The sequence below is a fragment of the Podarcis pityusensis genome (assembly GCF_964106645.2).
Source record: "Podarcis pityusensis genome assembly, chromosome: 5".
Classification (NCBI taxonomy): domain Eukaryota; kingdom Metazoa; phylum Chordata; class Lepidosauria; order Squamata; family Lacertidae; genus Podarcis; species Podarcis pityusensis.
The window spans coordinates 23,223,202-23,235,927 of NC_138032.1; the positions used below are offsets into that span (position 1 = coordinate 23,223,202).

General features: G+C 40.5%; 1 protein-coding gene and 1 long non-coding RNA gene across 24 annotated transcripts in view; one reads left to right on the forward strand and one right to left on the reverse strand.

Moving 5' to 3' along the window:
- The window catches only part of MBNL1 (muscleblind like splicing regulator 1), a 185,145-nt gene that overhangs the window by 166,576 nt on the left and 5,843 nt on the right, over window positions 1–12,726 (reverse strand). The window lies entirely within an intron of this gene.
- LOC308478576 lies at window positions 1,446–3,679 on the forward strand. Its single transcript, XR_013987171.1, has 2 exons — window positions 1,446–1,521; window positions 2,266–3,679. It is a non-coding gene; the product is annotated as an uncharacterized lncRNA (long non-coding RNA).

Genomic DNA, 12,726 nt, shown 5'->3' on the forward strand with positions numbered 1-12,726 from the left:
ATATTGTCAGCATGTGACAATAATGTAAGTGGATCTCATCTTTACATGACGTATCCTGAAAGATCATCTAGAAAGCCATTTGCTGAATTAAACAGTTCAGACAATCTTCCGTATGCATGCAGAATATTATTTTTTTCAGATTGCTACCGGCTGCACTACTGACGTTCCCAGTAGGTGTGAGTGGGAAGAGTCCGTCCTGTCCTTGCAGAACAAGTGGATATAAAAATTATGGGATGCATTGATTATGCAAACATTAACTTGTCAAGTCAGTGCAGCTCAAGGCCAAGGTAAACAAAAAAAAGGAATAACTCTCCCCCTTTCTGTCCTATGTTATCATGCCCTTACAATATTATTTTCCTCCTCGCCAAGATTTATTGAATGAAGATAACAATGTTTCTACCAAGTTCTCCCTCTGTATAAAGTCAAACCTGGAATTTTTTAATTGTCTTAACTGCTTCCATCTATTGCTTGAATGACTGTGCATTAAGTGTTTAAAAACAAAACCAAATGTCATTTGATTCTTTTCTTTTTTCTCTCTCTCTCCTTAAGAAAAATAAAAGACAAACCCTAGAAAAGTACCTGGTTTTAAGCAATTTCTAATCTAGGGTAGTGCAATTACACCACATTGCGTGATATCCAAAGTTTGTGGCATCCTGCTGAACTTTCTTCCAATGGAGATTCAGCAGGAAACATTGCTTTTCCACTTTTAATAGTGGAATAGTTGCGGTTTGATCTGACGTAGTTAGGAGTGAGTTTGAAGCTGACTGTCTGCACCTTTGGTCGCATGTCGCTGTTATGAGAGAGTGCAGGGTTTTCTTTTCAGCACTAATGGCAGGTTGTGCCCAAATTGAGAGAGGTTCTGTGGTTGCTGTCATGCTCCATACACATTCTTGGGTTCCTCCAGTTATGAACATGTTGACACACCGGGCAATAGATATAGGACACGATATAGATTTTCATCTTTGGGGAAAACTTTGGAAGAGTGATCTGAAATTTACAACATGTTATTCCTTGAAGGAGAATGTCAGGGAACTGACATCGGAGCTAGAGGTGGAGGGAAGGCTCTCTAATGATGCTGGAGAAGGGCCCAGCAGGGAGAGAGGCAGCTCAGCAGATGGGGAAGCAATTCAGTGCAACACCAGGAATAAGGAGGGGCAGATGGGGGAATCGGAGAGAGGGCTCCCAGACTCTTCACCGGACACCAGCGGGGAGAGCACTGGTCCTCCGCTACCCACGCCCTCCCTGCGCAGGAGACTTCCGCGCAGAGAAAGTAGGAGGAGACTGGGTGTCAAACAACTTTTATGTTGGAAAAGGTTTAAGAAACGCCCACTGACGGATTCTGCTAGCAACTGAGGCAGCCACGAATTGAAGGGCAGAAAGGTTTAACAAGGCAACATAGCCAGGAGAGGTGGCAACTTATGCACGAGCAACCCCATACCATTATAGAGAACTACCTGAAAATGATTTACAGATGGTATCTAACTCCGATGAGACTTGCTAAGATTGGTAAGTCTGAATCAGGTAAGTGTTGGAGATGTAATGAGACTGAAGGTATGTTCATTCATATGTGGTGGACCTGCAGAAGGGTAAGAGAGTATTGGGAAATAATTTATAATGAGCTGAAAAAAGTGTTTTAAAATACTTTTTTTTAAAAAAGAGTCCTTTTTGTTGGGGATTAACACAGTTGGAAATTTCTAGGTGTCAAAAAAGGCTATTTATGTATGCCACTACTGCAGCCCGTGTTTCGTTAGCCAAAAATGGAAAACGAATGAGGCCCCAACCAAAGAAGAATGGCAACTTAAACTGATGGAAAATGTGCAGCTTGCAGACCTAAGATATAGAATAAGAGAACATGAAATACATACGTTTAAGGAAGATTGGAAAATATTTATTGATTATATGGAGGGAAATTGTGTATATCGGAAAACATGGGCGGCATTAAGATAAATTCAACAGTGTAAATAAGTTTTGGTGGATGTTATAATAGAATACTGAATAAAATATGCAGGGATTTATGTTGCGCAAAATGAACCATGGAAAGAGAGGAAGGGAAGTCATTGATATTTTAAGTGAATATTATAAAATGTAAAACAGAAATTTAATAAAAATTATAACAAAAAAAGAGAGTTATGAACATGTATGTATGAAATTGACGCATAATAGTCCAGAATTCTAATCTTGTGGGAGTATAGATTAGAAGAGGAACTACATATCTGCAAGGACTATGGATAACATGATTATTGCGATGAAAAAAATTTTCTGCAGCTAATTATTGCTGTCATTAGCAGTACTTTGCCTCAGTACCATCCTCTCCATCTGCCATAATTCTCCTCTAAACCAAGCTCATAAACTGGGAGGCTCACAACATTCAAAGGTAAGTGGCAGAAAACAAATGTTTCCCAAACTATGCTCACCCATCCAATCCCCTCCACAAATGAAAAGGCTGAGGATCCATTCTGGATCTTTCACAAAAGGCGGATCTTTTGCAGGAGAAGAAAAGGCCTTTTTCTGGTACACTGTTCTGGAATACTAGCTGAAGAATGACAGCACCGTGTGTCAGCATGTGAAAAATCCCCACCTCCCTCAGAAAAGGAAGAAAGAAAAAGAAACAGCAACTAAATTGGTAAGTGCAGGAAAGTCCTAGCTCTAGATAAGGAGGAAGACAGAAGGAATGCAACAAATTATGCCAAACACAATCCGTATTGAACACTGTAAAATAAGAACAACTCCCATGACAATCAGTGTTAGTATCTAAATATCAGCAATGAATGAGGAACACCGGGACCACTCTGAGGAGCTCAGGCTTACATCTGGTTGTGTTCTTCCATATTTAGCAGAACATGAAACAACTGTAATTTTCTAAAGGAAAATTAAGCACAGGTTAACCAGTGAAATCACAAAGGGTTTTCCCCTGAAATCACATGAGGATTAGCCAGGGAGTGGTGAGTCTGTGGTTCTCCAGATGTTGGTGGGACTGCAGCTGTCATCATCTCTACCCATTGGGCGTGCTGACTGAGGTTGATTGGCACTGGGACTCCAACCACATCTGGAGGGATGCAGGTTCCACACCCATTTCTCTAGGCAAATGTGCTGATGAGTTGGGAGTTACATTTACAAGAGACAAAAACCTGTTGACCATCATTGCCAGCAGAAGTGCATACAGACTTAGGCTCAGCAATGTGCTACACTCCCATCAAAACTCTTTTGAGGTCAACTCAGCACAGGATTAACAAGGGCACTTAGGCTACATTTTTAATAATATTTTATTTATCTTTCAGGAAAACGACAGGGACACCGTCCAAATGTTGATATTACTTTGTCAAATCTATGGCAGATCTAAGGCATGTGACTTATTACTTTGTTATTCTCAGTGAGCTAAGCAAACAAAACTTAAGACTCTATTTAACTTCTGGCACATGGAAGTCTGAAATTCTAGAAACAAAGTGTCTTTATATGAAGTACAGAAAATGTGTTGCAGTAAGATAAAAGAGCACACTTATTTTTTAAAAGTAGTGCAGTCTACAGATAGGTTGCTTTAATTAACCTGACGCTAAATTAATGAATGGTTATATTCTAAAACCTGAAACGACTCTTTTTTGAGGCAAGCGATATATATACACTGTCAGTCAAAATATTTTAAAAAATACAAGAAACAAAAAGAAATGAAAATATTAAGAAATTTGCCTAGATAAATAGATTGTGGCAAATGTCTATAACATAGACAGTAAATGTCTTCAGAGACTACAACATAACCCACAAACCGTAATCCACAAACTACAAACCATGGTTTGGGGACAATTTGCATGTTCTCAAAGGGCTCCGTGATATTTTACCCAAGAGGGTCAGGTTACTATGGAGAACTGCTGTTTGTGTACTGATATAGTGGCAGATTCCATTGTTCACGGTAGATGAACATACGACTACAATTGCCATTGAGAAAGTACAAAGCTATCCATTCTCAGGCTGCTTTGAGACCACATTGAGTCCAGCCTTCTTGCAAAATGTAAACTGGTCCTTAGTTTTTAAAAAATCAAAAAAGGTCTTGAATTTGTCGATTACCAATTTATCTCTAGCATAACCAAATAGGTTCTGAATTAATAATGTATCTTACAGTGAGTGTCCAAAATTTGACGAATATTGGATTTATGTGCAAATATTAAGACTCACCCCAGATGAATTATGCTGTGCCTGGAGAGAAACTATTGTCTCACTTTTGGGACATGAAAAGCAAATGCTGACAATCAGCATCTAGGTGCCTGCCAGCATCTACCAGCATGTTTCTGAAATGTCAGACATTTGCAAAATTTGTCTGGGATTGCCTGCATTCATGTGTGAACAACAACATTCATCCATTTTTGAGCACTCACTGTAACATCTACACATATATGCACGAGAAACAGGCAATTGATATGCTGATGGGCAAACCATGTTTATACATACACACGCAGAGGAACATAAAAGCAATGGTGTGATACTCCCCCCTGAAAAGTAATGGCCTCATTCAGATGTAATGAGAGGGCGCTACAGGGAGCCTCAGCCATGTGCAGTCTCCCGTCTCCTCCTCTTCCTCCAGAACAGCTGCTAGGAGGCATTCAAACTCACTTCCATTTTGTCTTAACTGCAGCTTGCTGTGTTGCCCAAACCCACACAAACTTGGGGCTAATCTTTAACTGTGGTTTCTTGAAGCATGTAAACGTCAAGCCATCGTTTACGAAGCTGGTTTGTTTCAACTAACCATAGTTAAACCTGATTGAGGGTTCAAGTGACACATTGGGTTCATCGAAAATGGAAGGAGAAGCCCCAGATTTCTCCATGGCTGCACCGGAGTAGGGGACAAATACAACCCCTGTGATTATGAAATACGGTAGTCTGTCATGTGCCAGGAGAGGACATGCAGCCAGGCACTGTGGCATTATTGACTCTGGGTGGTTATAAACTTCGTGGCCACAATATTAGACATGTGCATGTGAGTGTGGCAGTAGAATCACACAAATGAGGTGGGCATGATTTTTAAATACTTGAGACCTCAATGGACTGATTTCTCTGTCCACGTGACTGTTGCTGCTATAGCATGGATTTTTATTTATTAAGCCTTATTAAAAAGCAGAGACATCACCTTACCAACAAAGGTCCGTATAGTTAAAGCCATGGTTTTCCCAGTAGTGATGTATGGAAGTGAGAGCTGGACCATAAAGAAGGCTGATCGAGGAAGAATTGATGCTTTCAGATTATGGTGCTGGAGGAGACTCTTGAGAGTCCCATGGACTGCAAGAAGATCAAACACATCCATTCTTAAGGAAATCAGCCCTGAGTGCTCACTGGAAGGACAGATCGTGAAGCTGAGGCTCCAATACTTTGGCCACCTCATGAGAAGAGAAGACTCCCTGGAAAAGACCCTGATGTTGGGAAAGATTGAGGGCACAAGGAGAAGGGGACGACAGAGGATGAGATGGTTGGACAGCGTTTTCGAAGCTACAAACATGAGTCTGACCAAACTGCGGGAGGCAGTGGAAGACAGAAGTGCCTGGTGTGCTTTGGTCCATGGGGTCACGAAGAATTGGACACGACTAAACGACTAAACAACAACAACATTTATTAAGGAGGGAGGAGTACACAAGTCCAAGATTTGGACCACTGAACATTAAACCATGCTTGTTGCTGCTTCCAAACACAACCGAAGAGTGAACACGATATTTGCTTGGTTTCTGCTCTTCCACAGGATATGAAGGAGAAATATCGTTCCAGGTTGCTAGCGGAACGAAGTCCAAATGTCCTTAATGGCAATAAAAGAACAGACAGATTCCAGTTCATTGCGGCTCTCACAAAGAAACCGCCCGAGTTTGCCAAATTATTTAATTGTTACAAAAATAAGGTTTCTAACTCAGTGGGTAAAGGTGAGAATATGCAAGTCATCTCCTGCATCTCAGTTTCAGGGCAGAACTGATTAAAGGAAATGAGGAATCATTCGAGTTAGACTGCACCAGCTGAACCAATTGTATGCAAATGATATGACACAGTTTTAAGGGACAACGTCCAGCAGCACAAATCACCAAATATATTTTGCAGAGCAAAACCTGACTCCCATGTAATAATGATCTTTGGAAAACATAGTTTTTAATTTAATGTAAATACCACAAGCTTTTGATTTTGACACACAAGAAAAAAGTACATATAAGATAAGCTCTGGAGAACAAATACTTATGGTGGCAACAACTTTTAACCTAAATTGTATTTTTATTCCATTTTTTCACCTTCTATTTCTCCTCAGGAGAATGATAGTGGTGGAGAAATGAACTAGCTATTCTAGTCATCAGGAGGCGTTAAGCCCTGTCTACCTAATCACAGGGGTTATTTGCTACATTTTCCTGCTACCTCTCCATTAAATTTCACAACAGAAGCTTTTACATCTGAGCATATAAAAAACAGAAATCCAGAGGTATATTTACACAGGCAGCCGATGTAATGGCGGCTAATGCCATATACCAGAGAAGAAAGCAATGCAGCTTTTCTTTGTAAGTCTCCTTTTAGCCACAGTCTGCTCTGTGCAATAATGCATCCCTTCTGAGCAGCTCATATTTCAATCCATATAAACTGAGTTTCAATCCATAAATCAAGTCTGCTCCCAGAAACCCAAAATAGTAGCCACAGTAAGGCTGTTATTAGTTAATGCTGCTTCACAAACTGTCCACGTACTGAAAAGCAAAACAACGCAGGTCCTAGGAATTTGGACAGCCCTGCAATATTTGCACACCCCTAATGGGGCTTTCCCATCCCCTCCCAGTCCAATTATTCAGGCCATAACCAGAAGTAAACAATCAGTTCCAGAAATAAGGGGATGCCATTGCTTTTGACTTTCTCAGGCCACCAGATCACATTCCTGTGCATAGGCTATGAGCTGCTTCTCCCGATGGGCTGACCTCCAAGTACTATAAGACATTAAAAGATTATTTGATACAACCTTTGATGGAGGTCAGCAATGAAATTATGGAGGGGAAGAGGGCACCGGAGTCGTGGAAGGAAGCGTTCATCACATTAATACCAAAGTCGGAAGCTGAAAAGACACAACTTAAGAACTACCGTCCCATCTCTCTTTTAAATGTGGATTACAAAATATTTGCAGACATTTTGGCAAATAGATTTAAAAAAGTTTTAAATGAAGTAATTCATAAGGACCAGGCCGGCTTTCTCCCAGGTAGACATCTGTTTGCTAATACAAGGAACATTATTGACATTTTGGAACTTTTGCAAACAGACATAAATACAAAAGCAGTTTTAATTTTTATAGACGCGGAGAAGGCCTTTGACAATATCTCCTGGAAATTTATGATGGGAAATTTAAAAGAGATGGGAGTGGGACGGGGTTTTGAGAATGGGATTGAGGCGATATATTCAGAACAGAAAGCTAAATTGATAGTTAATAATGTGGTTACAGAAGAGTTTAAAATTGAAAAAGGGACACGACAAGGTTGCCCTATTTCCCCTTTGTTATTCATTTCGGTTCTGGAAGTGCTATTGAACATGATTAGAGGGGATCGGTTGGTGGAAGGAATTCAGGTCGGTCAGAAACAATATAAATTAAAAGCTTTCGCAGATGACCTGGTTTTGACCTTGCAGAAGCCAGAGCCCAGTACGAAAAGAGTACTACAACTGATTAATGACTTTGGTCGGGTGGCTGGATTTAAACTAAATAAACAGAAAACTAAGGTTTTGGGGAAAAATTTGACTGATACAGAGTCAGAACGGTTTCAGAATGAGACGGAACTCAATGTGGTTAAAAAAGTAAAATACCTAGGGGTAAACATAACATCAAAAAATCTAAGTCTATTTAAGGACAATTATGAAAAATGCTGGACAGAAATTAAGAGAGACTTAGATAGTTGGTCAAAATTGAAACTTTCTTTGTTAGGCCGAATTGCTGCTATCAAGATGAATGTATTGCCAAGGATGTTGTTTTTATTTCAAACACTTCAGGTTTTGGACAAAACGGAGTGCTTTCAGAAGTGGCAGAGAGACATTTCTAAGTTTGTCTGGCAGGGCAAAAAGCCCAGAATTAAGTTTAAGATATTAACCGATGCAAAACAAAGAGGGGGCTTTGCCCTGCCAGACTTAAAGTTGTATTATGAAGCCGCAGCGTTCTGCTGGCTAAAAGACTGGCTACTTCTTGAAGACACTGATGTGTTAGATTTGGAAGGGTTTAACAATGCCTTTGGATGGCATGCATATTTATGGTATGACAAGGTTAAAGCAAACAAGGCCTTTAAGAACCATATTGTCAGAAAATCATTGTTTAATGTCTGGACAAAATATAAAGACTTGCTGGAAAATAAAACACCAAGGTGGCTTTCACCTTTGGAAGCCAAGGCCCGAAAAAGACCCAATATGGAGGCTAAATGGCCAAAATATTGGGAAATACTAGAAAAGGATGGAGACAATTGGAAATTGCAGAGTTTGGAGAAAATGAAAGACAAAGTGCGAGATTGGTTACATTACGCTCAGATTAAAGAAGTTTTTAAAAATGATAAGAAACTAGGGTTCCAGGTGGAGAAATCGAAATTAGAAACAGAATTGTTAGAACCAAAGATTAAGGTACTTTCAAGGATGTATAACTTGCTGTTGAAATGGAATACACAAGACGAAACGGTTAAATCGGCTATGATAAGGTGGGCACAGGACATTGGGCATAATATCATGTTTGAGGACTGGGAGAGGTTGTGGAGTAATGGATTGAAATTTACTGCATGTAACGCTCTGAAAGAAAATGTAATGAAAATGATTTATAGATGGTATATGACCCCAGTCAAACTTGCTAAAATTTACCACCTGTCTGATAATAAGTGTTGGAAATGCAAAGAGTGTGAGGGAACGTTCTTTCACCTCTGGTGGACTTGCCCTAAAGTGAAGGCGTTCTGGGAAATGATTTATAATGAACTGAAAAAGGTATTTAAATATACCTTCACTAAGAAACCAGAGGCTTTCCTTTTGGGTATTGTCGGCCAAGGGGTGGTAAAGAAGGACCAGACATTTTTTATGTATGCAACAACAGCAGCAAGGATACTTCTCGCAAAACACTGGAAAACTCAAGATCTACCCACACTGGAAGAATGGCAGATACAACTGATAGACTACATGGAACTGGCTGAAATGACCGGCAGAATCCGTGACCTGGGAGAAGAGAGGATTGAGGAGGACTGGAAGAAATTTAAGAACTATTTACAAAAGTATTGTAATTTGAGTGAATGCTAAATAAGATGCTAGATCAAAATAACTGAGCACCACTAAATTTAGAAGTTTTTAAGAAAACAAGTAAGACTGTGAAATTTAGCTCCTTCTGAGAATTATAAGATTATGAAATATAGAAGGGATATAAGAATTTAAATAAGATGATAAATTGCTGACAAAACTTTACAACGATGAAAGTGGGAGCGGGAGATGTGAGGAAGTCCAAAGAAAATGTGAAAATATGTTAAGATCAATGTTATATTGCTTATTATGTTTATTTTTATTGTAAAACCTAATAAATTGCTTTAAAAAAAAAAAAAAATATGAGCTGCTTCTCCCATGCCCATCCACAAACATCATCAATAACAAAACTGTCCAAAGCCAATTTGCAAAAAATTCAAAAGGCGCTCCGTCATTGAGGGAGAAATCCTATACACAAGAAGCCGCCTTAGAGCAAGCCAGTGCAAATTAAGCCAGCATAAAGTTACACTCAACATCCACCAAGCTCAGCTGGGAGGGAAGAGATAGGCTGGCATTTTTTGATTCTGTGTCCGGCTGAGCTGAAGGTGCAGGAGAGTTGGAACAGACCACAAGGTTAATCTAATCCCACCCCTTGCAATGCAATAATCTTTTGCCCTGATCTTTTGCCCAACGTGGGTCTTGAACCCACGACCTTGAGATGAAGAGTCTCATGCTCTACAAACTGAGCTGATGAACCCTTTCTCGCTGAAGAGGACGGGAGTACATCCATACCACAGAGGCAATGTCACTTAGCTCGGCTATATACAGTTAAAACTCGGAAAATTAGAGTATCATGGAAAAGTTCATTTATTTCAGTAATTCAACTTAAAAGGTGAAACTAATATATGAGATAGAGTCATGACATGCAAAGCGAGATACGTCAAGCCTTTATTTGTTTTAATTGTGATGATCATGGCGTACAGCTGATGAAAACCCCAAATTAACAATCTCAGAAAATTAGAATATTAAATGAAATGAGCAAAACAAGGACTGCAAATAGAGCAATACTGGACCTCTGAGAAGTAGAAGCATGCATATGTACTCAGTACTTGGTTTGGGCCCCTTTTGTATCAATTACTGCCTCAATGTGGCGTGGCATGGATGCTATCAGCCTGTGGCACTGCTGAGGTGTTATGGAAGACCAGGAAGCTTCAATAGCAGCCTTCAGCTCTTCTGCATTGCTCGGTCTCATGTCTCTCATCTTTCTCTTGGCAATGCCCCATAGACTGTCTATGGGGTTCAGCTCATGCGAGTTTGCTGACCAATCAAGCACAGTAATTTCATGGGCACTGAACCAGGTTTTGGTACTTTTGGCAGAGCGGGCAGGTGCCAAAGTCCTGCTGGAAAATGAAGTCAGCATCCCCATAAAGCTTGTCTGCCGAAGGAAGCATGAAGTGCTCCAAAATCTCCTTGTAGATGGCTGTGTTGACCCTGGACTTAACACCAGGGACCAACACCAGCTGATGACATGTGGACCAACACCAGCTGATGACATGGCTCCCCAAATCAACACAGACTGTGGAAACTTCACACTGGACTTCAAGCATTGTGTGCCTCCCCATTCTTCCTCCAGACTCTGGGTCCTTGGTTTCCAAATGAGATGCAAAAGCTGCTCTCGTCAGAAAAAAGATTTGGGGAGCCATGTCATCAGCTGGTGTTGGTCTACTGTGCTTCATTAAGTATATTAGTTTCATATATTAGTTTCACCTTTTAAGTTGAATTAGTGAAATAAATGAACTTTTCCACGATATTCTAATTTTCCGAGTTTCACCTGTACACAGTGTCTAACGTCTAACCCTTGGAAGCGGGTTGAGACATCCACATTACTGTGGAAGGAAGAACTGCCCAAAGGGTTTCAGCACATGAGAAACTTCACAAACCTAGCAAGCTGAAAGCATACTTTTCTTTTCTTTTCGCCACATGTTATGTTGCAAGAATGCCCTGGAAACTTTTTTGTGATGAGGCAACCTGCAAGCGCAATGAATAAATAAAGGGCCACAGAGCCCACTGGATAACACGATACGAGAAATGATACTTCAAACCTAGGATAGCTGCAAAACAGATTGCAGCATGCAGCAGGTGGGATTCTCTGAAAGCCAAGGTTTCACACCCGGTCTAAACAAATGCACAAACCTGTTTCACAGTGTGAAAATGTAGCTGTGACGTTCGTGTAAGCATTTGCAAACCTGATCGGAAAACCTTATATTTTATTTTATAAAAACCAAAGTGTCCCTCGGTATGCATATTTTTAGGATGGATTACACAATAAATGATAAAACGAAGAAACAGCGCCACCGACATATTATCTCCCTCCCCCCATGTTCAAAAGCAATAGAACAGGGAACCAACACATCCGTAATCCATATAGCTAAATGCATGCAGAATCTAGAGCAGCGTCTCTCAACCTAGGTCCCTCCCCCCACCATGTTCCTGGAAATCAATTCCTATCACCCTTGACTATGAGCCATGCTGGCTGGGGCTGATAAGAGTTTCAGTCCAAAACATCTGGAGGAGACTAAGTTGGGGAAGACCAAACTAGAGTGCAAGACTAGGGCTTAAATTGCTACTCTGCCATGAAGTTCACTGGGTGACCTTGAGCCAATTGTGCACGCTCTCTCTCAACCTAACCTTGGTTGTCACTCAATGCTTCCTCATTTTTCTATTATTATTATTATTATTATTATTACTGTTTTTAGGTCATGATGGGCTGATCTCCTTGGGGACAAAGAGTGGGAAGAAAAGTATTTCAAACAACCCACTTCACAGGGCTTGGATAGTGGGGGAGGAAGTACCATGTGTGCCACCTTGAAGTCAGTGTTAGAAATTAGCCAGGAGCCAGGCGCGTTTTGCTACTGGCGCGAGTCTAATTATGATCACACGGAGATCTCTGGATGCCAGGTTGGCGACTGACATCTCCATCTGGCTGGCCCCTCCAAGTTTCTTAAGCAGGTAAGCAGAAGAGCTTATTTAATAATAATAATAAATTTTATTTATATCCCACCCTCCCCAGCCAAAGCCGGGCATTTATTTCCCAACTTTTCCTCTAAGGAGGACATGGTTCACACACACACACACACACACACACACACACACACACCCTCCTCAGTTAATCCCAACGACAACTATGTTAAGAGGCTGTGACTGGCCCAAGGTCACCCAGTTAACTTCCTGACTGAATGGGGATTTGAACCCCAATCTCCCAGGTCCTAGTCCGACACTCTAACCACTGCACCACACCATCTTCCTAGAGTACCTCTCCTATGGAGTAGCTATATAAATGAAGTAGGTAAATAAATATGGAGAAAGCAAAATGTCACTTGGAGAAGGATCTGAAATATTTTCCTTGAAGGTTGAATTTGTTTTATTCTGGGTTGTTTTATTTGATGTTTTAATGTGTTGTAAACCATGTGGAGATTTTTTCTTTAAAATATGAAGTGGTACAGAAATGAAATTAATAATAATAATTATTATTATTCCAACCGCAAA